The sequence below is a fragment of the Heterodontus francisci genome, chromosome 7, assembly GCF_036365525.1.
Source record: "Heterodontus francisci isolate sHetFra1 chromosome 7, sHetFra1.hap1, whole genome shotgun sequence".
Lineage (NCBI taxonomy): Eukaryota > Metazoa > Chordata > Chondrichthyes > Heterodontiformes > Heterodontidae > Heterodontus > Heterodontus francisci.
Window position 1 is genome coordinate 117,835,295 of NC_090377.1, and position 14,485 is coordinate 117,849,779.

Here is a 14,485-nt window from a genome sequence, read left to right on the forward strand (position 1 = left end):
GGATGAATGGCCTCACTATCAGAAACCATTCATGAGGACAATGGAAAGAGAAAGTATGGTCACATGACAGAAACTAAGTTTCTGACAAGGAGCTTTAATAAAGGTATATTCTGGGCAGACAAAGAAGATTTCATCCATGCCATCGAGGAGAAAGGACCCCGCCTAAGATTACAAGTTTTAAACTAAATGTAGGCAGTGACTGGAGTTTGGCATTGAACTTCTTACCTGAGAAATTGTCCCAGGATTTCACTACTGACCTTTGGCTGGAATATAACAAGAGCAGTCTGTAACAGTCCTGAACTTCCTAAGTGTTTCTTCAGTGGACAAGGGAAAAGATTACAGCCTGCACCATTTCAAGCCTTTACCCCGGGGAAAAGCAGGTTTAACACAGAACTCTTTAAAATCATCAGATCTAATGCACTTTATCTTTGTAATCGTTATCTTTTCTTGAGTGTGTGTGTATCTGTATGACTGTGGGAGTGGGTGTTGTTACATATACTTTGGGTATTGTATAATAAACATTTGTTTTTCTTTTAAACTTACAAGAAAACCTGATATTTGTCTGTTCTTGATAATTAAAGCAATCGGGTTCAAACAAAACCTTAAAAAAAAAAACTGCTATCTTTGGTCAGTCGAGAGGTGGAAAAGGGTGAACCATCCTATCATCTCTCACCTGTTCATAACACCATACAGGTGGCCTTAATCTAGAGCAGCGTTGTCTAACATACGACCTGCGGGCCAGGATCCCATCCAGCCCACGGATGTAAACTGCACAGAGCCATTCCTCATCCTCCAGAGGTTCATGATTGGAGATGAGAAATTTCCCTTTGTCTTCTCATTGCAGACCGGCTTTTCAAAAAAAAATCACAATTAAGTTTCATAGCTGACAGCTGCTGACATCGAGAACAGCCATTTCCCAACTTTGGGCAGATTCGGGGTTTACTAGCAGGTTTTAAAAAAAAAAGACGAACCCGCCAGAAAACCCTGAATCTGCCCGAAGTTGGGAAACGGCTGTCCCCAATGTCAGCAGCTGTCAGCTGTGAAACTTAATTGCGATTTTAAAAAAACAGCCTAACCATCTGCAGAGTGTTCCCGCTCTGCAAGTGTCAAGACAGAGAGAGAGGGAGACGGGCAATAGAGAGAATGGGGGCCAGAGAGAGAGAGTGAGAAAGGGAAGAGAGAGGGGGCGAGACAGAGAGGGGGAACAGACAGAGAGAGAAGGGGGACAGTGAGAGAGAGAGGGAGGGAAGGAGAGAAAGAGAGAGGGAGAGAGTGATCAAGATCACTTCTGACATTGGACATCTATCCAGAATACTCCGCATCACCACAAGAAGTATGTGGACAAACATTGAGTACTTGGGCAATGCAAAGAAATGCCAGGTATCTCACTAAATCAGTGTCCAACATAGTGAAGAGAAAGTAAGTCAATAAATTAGTCTTCTCATTTAAAGCTTCTTCATAAAAATCTACATTTGTTGTTGTTTTGATTAATAGTAAGATAAATGTTACTGCCTTCATATTTCTGAAATTGCCTCACTGGTCCCCGATGTCAGACAAAAATTGTAAAGTGGCCCTCCACGCGAAAAGGTCGGACAACTCTGATCTTAGAGTGTCATGTATGCAATGGTCACCTAATTAAGACTGCAATGCATGTACAAAGCTTTCAAAAGGACTTCATCTCGACAGGATTCTCTATCCATCACCGTGCAGAATATTTTATTTGCATATGAAGGTTGAAAAAAGAATTACATCCATTCTACTAGGTAAGTGAAAAATACCAAAAATTTTCAAACAAATTGAAGTTTTATTTGTATGACATTTGATGGTCAAAAATACTCAACATCTGACCTCTAAATAAGAGAATTCTAAAAATATAATGCTATGAATATCTGAACCTATCAATACTCTTTACAGCCAAATATGACTAAGTGGTCATCAGTATACCTCAAATAGATTTCAACGCAGAAGTGGTTACAGAAACTGAGTGCTTGTGCATTCACAAACAATTCCTACACTTGTACGCTCACCTCTTCCTCTCCCTCCCAGAGCCAAGATAGGATTCCCCTTGTGCTCAGCTTCCATTCCCACAGTCAATTGATTCTCCTTTGCCATGTCTACCACCTCCAGTGTGATGCCATCATCAAACACATTTTACCCTCCCCCACCCCTGCCCTTTCAGCATTTCTTTACGACACTCTGCCATCACCCCCAAAACCAGCATCCTTCGCACAGCATCCTTCTATGCAACTGCAGGAGATGCAACACCTGCCCTTTCACCTCCTCCCTTCCCACCATTTACTCACACTTCTTTCAATTTATTATACCGTATTCGCTGCTCATGACGTGCCTCCTTTGCACTGGGGAGACCAAATGCAGATGTGATCAGTTTGCTGCATGACTCTGTTCAGTCTGCAAGCATGACCCCGAGTTCCAGTTACTCATTATTTTAAATCTCTGTCCCAATCTCACTGACCTCGGCCTCCTACATTGTTCCAATGAAGTTTAACAGAAGCTCCAGGAACAGCACCACGTTTTTAGATTAGTGCTTTACTGGACTTCTGAGTTCAATAATTTCAGATCATAACCACTGCTCCAATTTTAACAGACAGCAGGTGCTGGTATTGGTTCCGCTGTTGCCATTTACAGCTTCTCTAGACCAGTGTTTCTCAAACTGCGGTCCGCAGAGACCTTCCAGTGGGTCCACAGGGCAGGGCTGGCCTTACAGGCGAGCAATCGCCCAGGGTGCCATGGTCAAAGGAAAGCGAGTGAGCAGCGGTTGGAGGCGTGTGCTGCTCATGTTGGGCTCCTGTTCCTCTAGTGCACTCTGAGCACTGCTCTTTCCATGCTCCTGCTTTCTTCATGCTCTGCTCCCACAGTTCTCCTGCTCTCCCTCGAGTGCTGACTCCATGCTACGCTTCCTCAGTGGTCCTGCTTTCCCCTTGCTCTCCTAGTGCACTCTCCATGCCCCTACCAAGTATAGGCAAACAGTGCAGTGAGAAGCAGGCACAACCATCTCACTGATAGCTGTAAGTAAATACCTGTTTTCTTAAAAGCAATATTAAAACAGTCTTTACATGCAGGACTTTGGTATTGTGTATTATATATTATAATTCAGGTGGTGGGGGGGGGGGGGGGGGGTCCCATGATGACTAATCCATTTGAAAAGGGGTCCTTCAACCAAAAAAAGTTTGAAAACCACTGATCTAGACCCATATTCTTTTCCTTTACTTACCCTATTACAACCCCATGTTGGCCTTGCACCATCACCCCATTGTCATTTAAGCTGTCCTGCCTATCACTGACTTTCCCTTTTAATCTTTTGTCCCCCTTCCACTGTACTTGTTTAAAACTGTTACATCTCTAACTTTTTATTTAAAACTGTTAGATCTCTAATGTTTCCTACATTACAAGTGACTATACTTCAAAAAGTACTTCATTGGCTGTAAAGCACTTTGGAATGTCCAGTGATCGTGAAAGACATTATATAAATGCAACTCTCTTTTTTTCCAGTTTTGATGAATGATCATTGACCTGAAACATTAACTGTGTCTCTCCACAGATGCTGTCTGACCTGCTAAGCATTTCCAGCATTTTCTCTTTATATCTCATTTTTCATTATTTGCTGGATATTTCCACCCAAAGGGCCCTTGTCCAACATGTTAATTTTTAGATTCATCACATCCTTAGAAGATATATAGAAGCTGAAGTGTTCTGATAGTTCTGTGCATTACTGGCAGAGCATGTGACCTTTTAGTAACATTAAATATCAGACGGTTTTATATCCAAATAGTATTAATTACCACTGCAGGAATGTATGTACCTTGAGAGTTTCCCCACCAGAATTGTCTCACAATATACAAACCCATTGCTTAACAAGAAGAATTATTATACTAATACACAGTATATATAGTGGGCAAATTAGCTCTTACAAAACGAGTTGTGAGAACAAACTCAGGTCAATTAACCAGTAGTACGATATTTCAGCATCAATGAGCAATTATAGCAGTAACTGGAGAAAGTTTTTGTTAAATAAGAGTAAGTCTGAGAAATCTACTTTGATCTGTTGAAATGCCACAAAAGGTATGTTTGAAACATCAATGTTTGATTGAATAGTGTTTTATCAAAATTTAAAATGGAAAGTTTGAGAGCCAACATATTTGGTTTTCCTTCATAAGACTAATTTGGAATGGACAGTCCTTTGGAAACACCTCACATAAGGCAACTTGGATCAATGAAGACCATTTGAACTGACAAACCTGTTCGACATTACAACAGTGACCACATTTCGAAAGTACTTCATTGGCTGTGAAGCGCTTTGAGACGCCCTGACATTGTAAAAGGTACTATATAAATGCAAGTTCTTTCTTCCTGCAGATCATGTACCAGCACCCTAAAATAAAGATGTTATCCAACTTAATGAATTTACCTACTCAGAGAACCCCTATGATTCAAATACGGCGGGTTGCTTTCTGTATGTGACAATCCTATGACCCCGGCAACACGAGACATGGGCCTCGATATTAAAACCCTAAGACAGGCGGGAGGAGGTCCTGTGGAGGGTTTGAACCCTGAATTACATGGAAACACATTCCCAACCTGCTGCATACGTGCCTGTCTATAACACGCAGTGAGAGTGCTCTGCCTCGGAGAAGCGGGGCGCTTCACTATTGTAATTTATTCAGACTTGCACAGCACATTTGGGTGCCTGATCTAAATTTAATTGCTGCCAGGCAAGTTTCCCAGGCTTGGTAGCAAAATGGAGATGGGAGCTGCTGGCTCCAGAAGCTGTGTCTTTCATAATACGCCTGTGATCCAATTGCCAGGGACCGACCCCAAGGTTCTCTGGCTGTGACCTCCCGCTGCTGATTTTCCTGCCCGACCGCCCCCCAGCTAGCTGCTGGGTGAGAAACAGAAGTTAAAAAATGATAAGGTCCAGCAACGAAGTTCAGCAGGACCTCTGTGACTCTGGCCTCTGGTGTTGAAAATAAATTTGCCCATGTACCTAAGTGGAACCAATGTTCCAATGAGGTATCTTTCAGTATTTCACATTATTAGAATGCTACAAAATACTTTGACCTTGGGATATCATATGTATTTTAATATCTCAGAACAAATATCTCAGAATCAAGAGTCATCATTTCACTTATACAAAAATATTTTAATACAATAGAGAAACGTTGGGGAAGCTCCCTTTTTGGCCACGATTATTAAATATCTTTGCCAGGATTATCCCAAAGTAAATAAAAAGGCAGCTTATTGAATTTTACAACCACAGTGTCATACTGAGATACCCCTATTTTTAGGCCTGGTGAAGAAACATCTTCCGAAAATAGCTTAATTGAATGAAATTGTTCTGGGATTCTAGCTAAATGTTTTTAGTAATAGTGATATTGGCAGCAGAACTATACCCTATTTCTTACATTTACCAAATGCAGTCTTTGCAGAATAAGATGATTGTAGGCAAAACTAGGCAAATGCACAGTAGGTCAGTGTGTGCATGAAAGCACAGGGAATAAGCTATCTGAAATACATTAACAATCTTTTTTTTCCAAGGTGATCTTTTTCATGTAACCGACTACTTATCCTTGATTATGCCCTACAGCAGAAATACTGAAATATTTCATTGGAGTACAGAAACAGGAAATTCATCTATGTACAAGTTAGATATAAGCAAAACTGTTTAACCAAGTAGAACAATGCTCAGTGTTGTTAAAAGCAAAATGTGAAATTATTCAAGATTAACAAAAACAATTTCTCTGTGACTATGCTTGGAACTGATTATATCCATCTCAGCTGTGATTGGTGGTTCTGAACATTAGCCAGCAGAGACTCTACTGAACCTCTTGATACATATTCGGGCTATAGCAGGTTATCAACAACAATTCTGTCAGTGCATTACACTACCTACATGCCTCATTAAATTGCATTTGGGTAGGAGAGAAGACAATTTAGAATTCAATCAGTCTGTAAAAATAAATGTACAAAATGGCACTGAGTGTAAAGTGTTTTTGAGATAGCATACGAGGAAAAAGTTATAAATACTTTTCTAGAGGTGGGCACACAGCATAAAAGGTAAATACTACAGGTCATGTAAGGGATATTAGTGCTGGAATTCTGAACAGGTTAGAAACAGTTGAGGTGATAGACACCATAATACTCCATCAAGGATACCCAGATCAGAAAGCATGGATTAGATCTAGGCTCTCTCTACTCAGCCACAAAGAAACAAAACCTCACCCTTATGAGAACCTTGTACAATAACAATGCGAAGTCTCCAGGTTTCCAAACCAGCCATTTCAGAGATTATTTTGTGCTAAGCACAAAGACTGCACTAAACTTCTGAGCAGCCCCTCCCCTAGTTTAGTATCAGCAAGTTTAAGCACAAACAGTAATATTCCCAACATTGTTCCCTGGGACATACTACTCATGGCTTCCCTGCTTCCAACTTCTCTGACAAGTACCCTTTGTTTCTACCCTTCAAACAATTCCTTAGCCATCTCAAAGATTTACCCGGGAGTCTCACAACTTTGCCATTTAATTACTAGCCTTTCATGTAAAACTGAGTCAAATCCCTTTAGGAGATCTAGATACATTACACTGCAGAGTTTTCCACAGCATTTCACTTGGCACTTCCACAAATAAATCAAAGAGCTTTGTGAGGCTGGATCTTCCCCTTCTGAAGTGATTTTGACTGCAGTTTACAAGATCATGAAATTTACTCCCAATAATCAATTCCATAATTTTGCAGAGTTGAAGTCTCTGTTAGTAGTATGCATCTTGTTGGTCATCATTTTTATCAGCACCACATTAGTCAATTTCCATTCTACTGGTATTGCACCAATGTTTCGTGCCTCCATCATAATGATCATCAATGTCTCAGAAATCTTTCCATTATCACAGTGGGATAAATATTCTCATCCCTATGGATTTATTTGTTTTAAGTCCTTTCATCTCACTTGTATCAACAAAAAAGCCGGTGACACATTTTCAAATAGTTCTGTTACACAAAATAAGCAGTCCTACATATGCAACTATGTTGGGATGAGAATTAATTACATAGCTTGGTTGGAGTATGTTTGATTGTTTCCTTAAACTGAGATTTATGAACATAAGAACATAAAAGATAGGAGCAGGAGTACACCATACAGCCCATCGAGCCTGCTCCGCCATTCAATACAATCATGGCTGGTCTTCAGCATTGAAACCTCTGATGGCAAGGACGAGGAAAGGGAAAGGTTTTTTGTACAACATACCTTAAGTTTTTTGACAAGAACTGTACATTCCTACAATAAATAATTGATTAATCCTGTCAGCATCTGAAAATGCCTCAGTGCACAATTTCCTTAAATAGTCATAATAGCTCTTCCAGGGCTAGACTTCGGCTTGGACAGGATTCACCTTAATTTGTATTTAGCTAGCCTATTTGAATGTTTCGAGTTTCAGGATGCTACACTGCTCTCACCATAGAGTATACTGCAGATAGGGTTTTTCTTTCAAAAGACCGAACAGTACATCCTACCTGAGTTATTGTTTCACAGAAATGCCATCACTGCATTTGTATTTATAATGGTAATGTACTTTAAAACCCACCAAAAATAGCACAAAATGGAATTTTAAAAATCAATTTCAAGAACTAAAAGTGATCTGACTCAAGTTAGTTATCTTATACTTCATACATCATCCATTGTTAATGACAAATATCAATGCCTGAAGGCTTGAAAGTGGACTGCCTGGTACAGCTATCAATGTAAATAGTCTTTCACATCTTCAGTTGCAGAAACCTGTTACTTGGAACCTCATTTGTTACCTTTTAATAAAAAGCCACGCTCCTTTGTGTTGCTTTATTTGCCTTCTACCATTGGTTATTCTGAAGTCTGATTTCTGAAGGGCTGACAGCCTTATCAAATATTTTTCTGCCCTTTAATGAAGTGCCCAAGGCAATGCACAAATTCAGGTGGAAATATGCTTGAAATACATGGCTGTGTGTAGAGGGCACCACCAGCCCCTGGCAGAGATAAATCACTTACACCAGAATGTGATTAATAGCAGGCTGCTCCTCACGAACACAAACAAACCAATGATATGCACAGATGCAGGTTGCCCAATTCATTAAGTTTGCACATTTGCAAAGTCTTTTCTTTTTCTAACATTTATTTTAATTTGGAAAAGGTTTGTAAATGGCTCTTACACAATTCCCATTTTGGAATTAATGTTAAAAAGAGAACAAGCAAATTACATACATTTTCAGCAGCTCACGACTGGGCGACACATCTAAGCATGCCTACAGGGTGCCTGACATATCTGGGAAAACGTTTATAGGTTGTACAAATCTGCAAAGAGCGAACTGCAGTATGAGGTTGAGGAAGGGCGGGATGGTGGTGTGCGGGGAGGGAGGAGAAGGAGAAAAGGAAAAGAAATCTAACAAATGACAATTCCAAGTAGAGTGCGAAACTCAATGGATTTAGCTTGGGTTTAGCATGATTTCAAATGCTCCTTTTGGGATTTTTATTAAATCCCCTTTGAATACCACACATCTCAGTGATATAATGGTTTACTGCGAGCTTTAAGATTTACAATTCTTCAAAAATTGAAGTCCTTAATATACATTTAAGTACAACATTCATAATTCTTCAACTAAAGCTCCAGGTTATGGTCAAAATATCAATGTGTGAAGCAGGATCCATTACTTTTGGGTTTCTCTGTCCAGAGATCACACAACATTCCCATCCTCACAAAGGTGCATGGTTCTGGCCATGGCAAAGAAGTCCTCAAGGGATATCGGAGACCTTGTACAGGCTTTAAAAAGTCATGAGCAAAGCATAGTCATGGCACACACGAGGTCACACTACAGTTACATATACATAATGTTTACTTAAAAGGTTAGACAACACAGATTTGCCAATAAAATCATTTTATGACAATGAAGAAATCATGATGTGGGAGAGGAAATCCAAAATGTAGCACATTTCAGAGACCACTGCATCCTACAGTACAGGGATCTCTACTACATGCTGATCTTCCAACATTTCACACTTACAAAAATATATCTCCCATAAACAGAGCCGTGTCTCTTCTGAACTGAAACTTAAATCATTACACTTGGCATTGATAGAATAGTGGGCCATTAGTAGGATTAACAACTAATTACCCTTCATGACACTATTACACCCAAAATTACATGAACTGCCACCACGTTCTTCTGTCCATTCAGAAACACATTAAATATATCAGGCCAAAAAAATCAAGTCACACTTATTTCAAATGCATTAATTACAGAGAAACAGAAGACATTCAGCACAAAATTAACTGTTTAATGTTTTACCTGCACAATAATTAAGGTGTTCCCAAAAAAACGAGCCTCAATTCTTTGTAGTTTTACCCAAAACCTTTTAACAGGGTCAATGATGAATGATGAACCCTAAAGAGCCCTTTCTTAGCTGCCACTGGAAATGAGAAGTCAAAACATAGAATTGTACTCCTAAGGGAAACCCAACACTTCTGACAATTATTTACAATGCAAAAACTATTTTTCCTCTGAAGGTCAAATCCATTCTTCAGAATGGTTAAGCAGTTAAAATCATTGCAGGTGTTAATTTCAAGACAGTTGCCTTCCTTTTGAAATGTCCTCCAGTTCAAGCTTACACACATAAACATTGCCAAGAAAACAAATCATCACTTGTTACAATTAACTGGTGAATGTAGGAAATTTCACCACTCCGGGGAACTGGCCAAGACAGACCAGCCCCTACATTAACAGATCTCCAGACAGATTTATACATTGGATTTCTTTCAATTCACATAATTATTTGTGATGTCATGCCAAATGGGAAATATTAATTTTATCGATTGGAAGTTTGACTGAGACTTTTACTGAAAATTGTTACAAATAACTTTTTTTAAAAGAATAGCTAGCAGCCAAAATGGCCACAGCAATTTGCATATGAATCATCAACAGAACAGACTGGAGACAAACATGAATGACCCAACCTAAACAGAACAATGGGGTGCTCTCTGATTTAATTACCTGAGATGGCCTTATCAATGCAGTTGTCCAGAGCCATCGACACCCATTGATTTTGAAAAAGCCAACCCCCCACCAAGAATGTCTGGACAGCCTGAGGGGAGAGCCTTGAATCCCAGAGAAAATTCCAGAAGAACCTCATTAAAACACAAAGAGGTGGAAGTCATGTGACTGCTTGTGCAACTCTGGGCAATTGAGAGTTGTGACTCAGACGGGAGGAAGGTAACTGGAAATCATCTAAGGAGATGTACTCTTTCTATCTCTCTCCCTCCATCCCTCTCTCCAGTACAGACCCCAAGAAGGCCCGGCTGCAGCTGGTAAAGCCAAGTCTACAGACCCCACAACTAACAACTGGGATACAAGGGTCAAAACCTCATCTTCTGCCTTCTGGAACCAGAGAAGCAAGCCTGAACAGTGCACGTAACCCAGTGAGGACTTCAGGATTACAAATTTAACTAAGAACTCTGGGACCGCTGAACTGTATTTAAATTCCATTAATTTCAGACTCTACTCCAGCCACCCAACTCTGTTTCCCTCTGCAATCTATTTACGTGTGCGTGCCTCTTGTGTGAAGGTGAGCGTGGATGTGCAACGTATTTTAGTAATATTAACCGGTTTATAGAGTGTTAAGGATATTAAAGTTACAATTAAAAGCAAAATACTGCGGATGCTGGAAATCTGAAATAAAAACAAGAAATGCTAGAAATACTCAGCAGGTCTGGCAGCATCTGTGGATAGAGAAGCAGAGTTAATGTTTCAGGTCAGTGACCCTTCTTCAGAACTCTGACCTGAAACGTTAACTCTGCTTCGCTCTCCACAGTTGCTGCCAGACCTGCTGCGTATTTCCAGCATTTCTTGGTTTTATTTTATATTATATTAAACTTACATCTTTCATGTTTAAACCTAAGAAAACCTGGCTGATTGGTTCTTTGGCAATTATAATAAAGGAACAGGAGCAAGTGCTCACTGAGGTGGTAAAGTCAATCACTGTGTTAAAAAAGGATAAACCCTGTCGCAGTCAAACCAAAGAAGGGGCGAAAGGGGAGCCTGAGATGCCTTCCTCACCTCGTTGTAACAGTGATATTGAAAATAACATGCTAGAGAAATGTTTTGACACATGATGAAGCTTTGCTTCCATTATACTCATTATTGTTCACATTGCTGGGACAACAAAAATGTTGCATCTGTCTTGAAGCTTCACACTGGCTTTTCCAATCTACTTATGGCCCAGTCAGAAAGAGACCACATGGTTCTTTAGCTCTCGAAATTTGTCTGTGCAAAATGTAAATGTCTTTTGCTTGCTCCAGGTATTACTGCACTGTCGGTTAAGAAATGGATAAGATATACAGTCAATCAGCAGAAGCAATACAACAGAACAGCAGTAGCATTCAAAGACCTTATGACCCCATAGGAACCAACATGCCAAATCATCAATCTGGTTAACTCAAAAACTCTCAACACATTAAGCCAACTTTGAGAGACAGAGAAACAAGATGGTTATTTTGCAGCCTTTCAATAAATATTCTGGGGTAAAATCATATAAGTTCCATTCAAAACATAAACTGATTTGGTGACTAGTACACTGATAGCAGCTGCCACTGGCTTGAAGATGGGCTGTTAAAATATTTTTGGAATTTAACTTCAGTTTCAGCATCCCCATTTTTCTGTGGAGTGGCCAAATACTAAATCAAAGCACTAAAGCATCATAATTCACCACCCAGCTTCAAAAGCAACTGCAAAAACAGCAGCTATCAGAAAGTCAGCTACTTCAGAAATAGTTAACATTTTTCTTTCAAAAAAAACTATTGGTGTGGGGTTCAGAGAAATACCTGAGGATACAGCCTTGTAGGGTCTTATGTCATTGTATCTACTCTTTGGTAATTTTACTGCCAACAATTAACTCCTTTGCTCAAAAGGATAATACCAGCCATCACGTATAGCAGACGAATCACTTAAGTATGAATGCACCCGCTATAAGGGGTGGGAACTGCACTTGCTGACTGCAGAGAACACGAACAACATTTTACTGTGAAAGCTTGAGCCAGCATTCAGTGATGGTCCAAGTGCCAATGATTACAGCACTCAGCAGGTTTAAAGCTATAGTCTGGCACTTTTGTTTGGCCATCCAGTTCTTAGTGTGAATATACCCAATTGAAAGGATATCACTTCAAGGACATGCAATGTGAATTGACAGCTGGTGGGGCCTGACCATCAATTGCTCATATGGTGGCATCAATTTCCTTGCCTGAACACTAAATCGCTCCCAGCATCTTTCTATTGTACCACCTTCTGAACCTACAATACAAATACAACTACAACTGCACAACATGTGCTAGCCTGCTGTGTGTTGAACTTAATTTTGTAATAACACCTTCCTGTAGGTCACTTTTTATAAAATAAAGCTCAGGAAAAAAAAAATTACAGAAAGGACACCTGTTGGGATGAATTCGAAAGTCATTTCTGACTCACATATCAAGCCTTGAATGAAGGCAAGCCAGAGAACTAAATACTGTCTGGTCAGAAAGTGCAGACTCTGTAACTGCCACTGAAAAGCTGCAAATTGGGTATACATGTCAAAACCTGATGTTCCTTAATCTGCAGCTCTGAGGTATTTGAAGGGTTGCAACGCTGAAGTTTGAAGGGTTGTAAATTATTTTACTGAAGGGTTGCAACCAAAATATTACATCTGGAACCCAAGTTGTTTTTCCCTCAACTCGAATGTCAACCTCCTACTGCACAACCATCGCCCTAACACCACAGTTTGCACAGTTTTAAATGCTGACAGCAGCAGTATGGCCTCCCAAAACAGGATTCCAAAATTACTTTGAACATTGGGCAGTTTTGTGTCTAGACTCGAAACCTTCTTGGAACCCAGCTGAGATGGTGAGGATCATTTTATTTAGACACCACTGACAAAGACCATTTTCATCCTGTCAAATGGGAATAAAGTTCTAACCCAATCTTTATTTCTTCTTCTCATTCCTCCAATTTTCTCCTCTCTTGCAGGCAGTGGCTCGTCTTAGGATCCAAAAGCCCTCCAATACCTCACAAAGCATCGACTTATGTATGAGAATAGATAAACAGCAAGTGTTGGCAGACTATTTTGGCCAAGTGGGCCATCATAGCCAAGGGCAAGACTATTGTCATACATATATTTACAGCCATAATCTGTGATAAGCTGATAGCGTAGGTGATATTTCCTATCCACAGACTGAGTACGCTAAAACCTACTTTAACCCACAGAATTGTAACATTTGCCCTAACGGAGATTAGTCAGATTAAATCAGACCATGGGTAATGCTTGGGCTTTCTTGAATCATGACCATACCATGCAGTGTATTCGCCAATGAATGTCACTTTTTTTAAAACTGTATTTTTTAATTTCGCATTCTGCCTAACTCATTAAACAATTACATTAAAATCCTTTTTACATACCAAGAGTGGATGGCAACTCTAATGGCAATATTTTACAATTTACAAAATAAACAATGTAAGATGATTTGAAAGTCCCTCAGCCCTTCAATAGCAGGATCGGAAATGCAGAAGATAACATTTTGTGCAGGAGTTTCCAGATGTCTCAGTTTGTCAGCTGGCACAGAAAGCAGTGCTGTTGCAGACACAATCAGCTGCAACTTTTTTTTAAAAAGAGATGCTTTCCAGAAGATAGATTTAAGTTGGTGAATAAAAACTTCAAAAAGATGCAACATGAAACGGGGTGGTGGCTGTAAATATTTACCAGGTTTGAATTTACAAACTCAAGCTATGAGAAAGGCACATTTATACATGCTCCACTGCAGAGTAAATCAATGCATTCTTAAAGTACTCCTTGTATTTTGTAATTAACAAGAGTCAAGGACTAAAATCTGTTCTGCCCAGTGATGCTCATCCCTCTAATAATCATAGGATTTACTTGTTTCTTGAATATTCATAATGTTTCGGTCATTACTCCCCTGCTGGGCAGATTCTAAAAACATTTATCACTGAATAAAGACATTACTCCAGATCAATTCTGAATTTCTTTCACAAATTTCACACCATTTATTCAAGACTCCAGGACTAGCACCTTCTGCCACAGTCATCACCTTCATTGTTGCCAAAACCTACTGGTTCCTTTGCCCTCACAAACTGACTTCAAGATTCTTACCGTTATTTTAAAATTCTTTGACAGGTCTGCTCTAGCTGTTTTGCCTGGCATTCATTCTCCCGTTGAATATTTCCAGGATCTTTGACACTAGATTATTGGTCACTTCCCCACTGAAGTGAACAATCACTGCACTCGTGTCCTCAGGTTCCATCACAAAACACTTGCCTTCCACCCCTCACACACCTTCAAAATGTCCCTAAACATCCTCCACTGTGATTTTGCCTTTGGCCCTCCCCTTCTGTGTTTTCCTTTCTCCATTGCCCCAGAACTCAGTGTCCACTTTTGTGTCATCTAGTCATACCTTCCTAGTTTACCATCTC

General features: G+C 39.9%; 1 protein-coding gene across 13 annotated transcripts in view; it reads right to left on the minus strand.

The window, feature by feature from the left end:
• The window catches only part of LOC137372267 (double-stranded RNA-specific editase 1-like), a 428,430-nt gene that overhangs the window by 163,167 nt on the left and 250,778 nt on the right, over positions 1-14,485 (minus strand). The gene's annotated exons all lie outside the window — the stretch shown is intronic.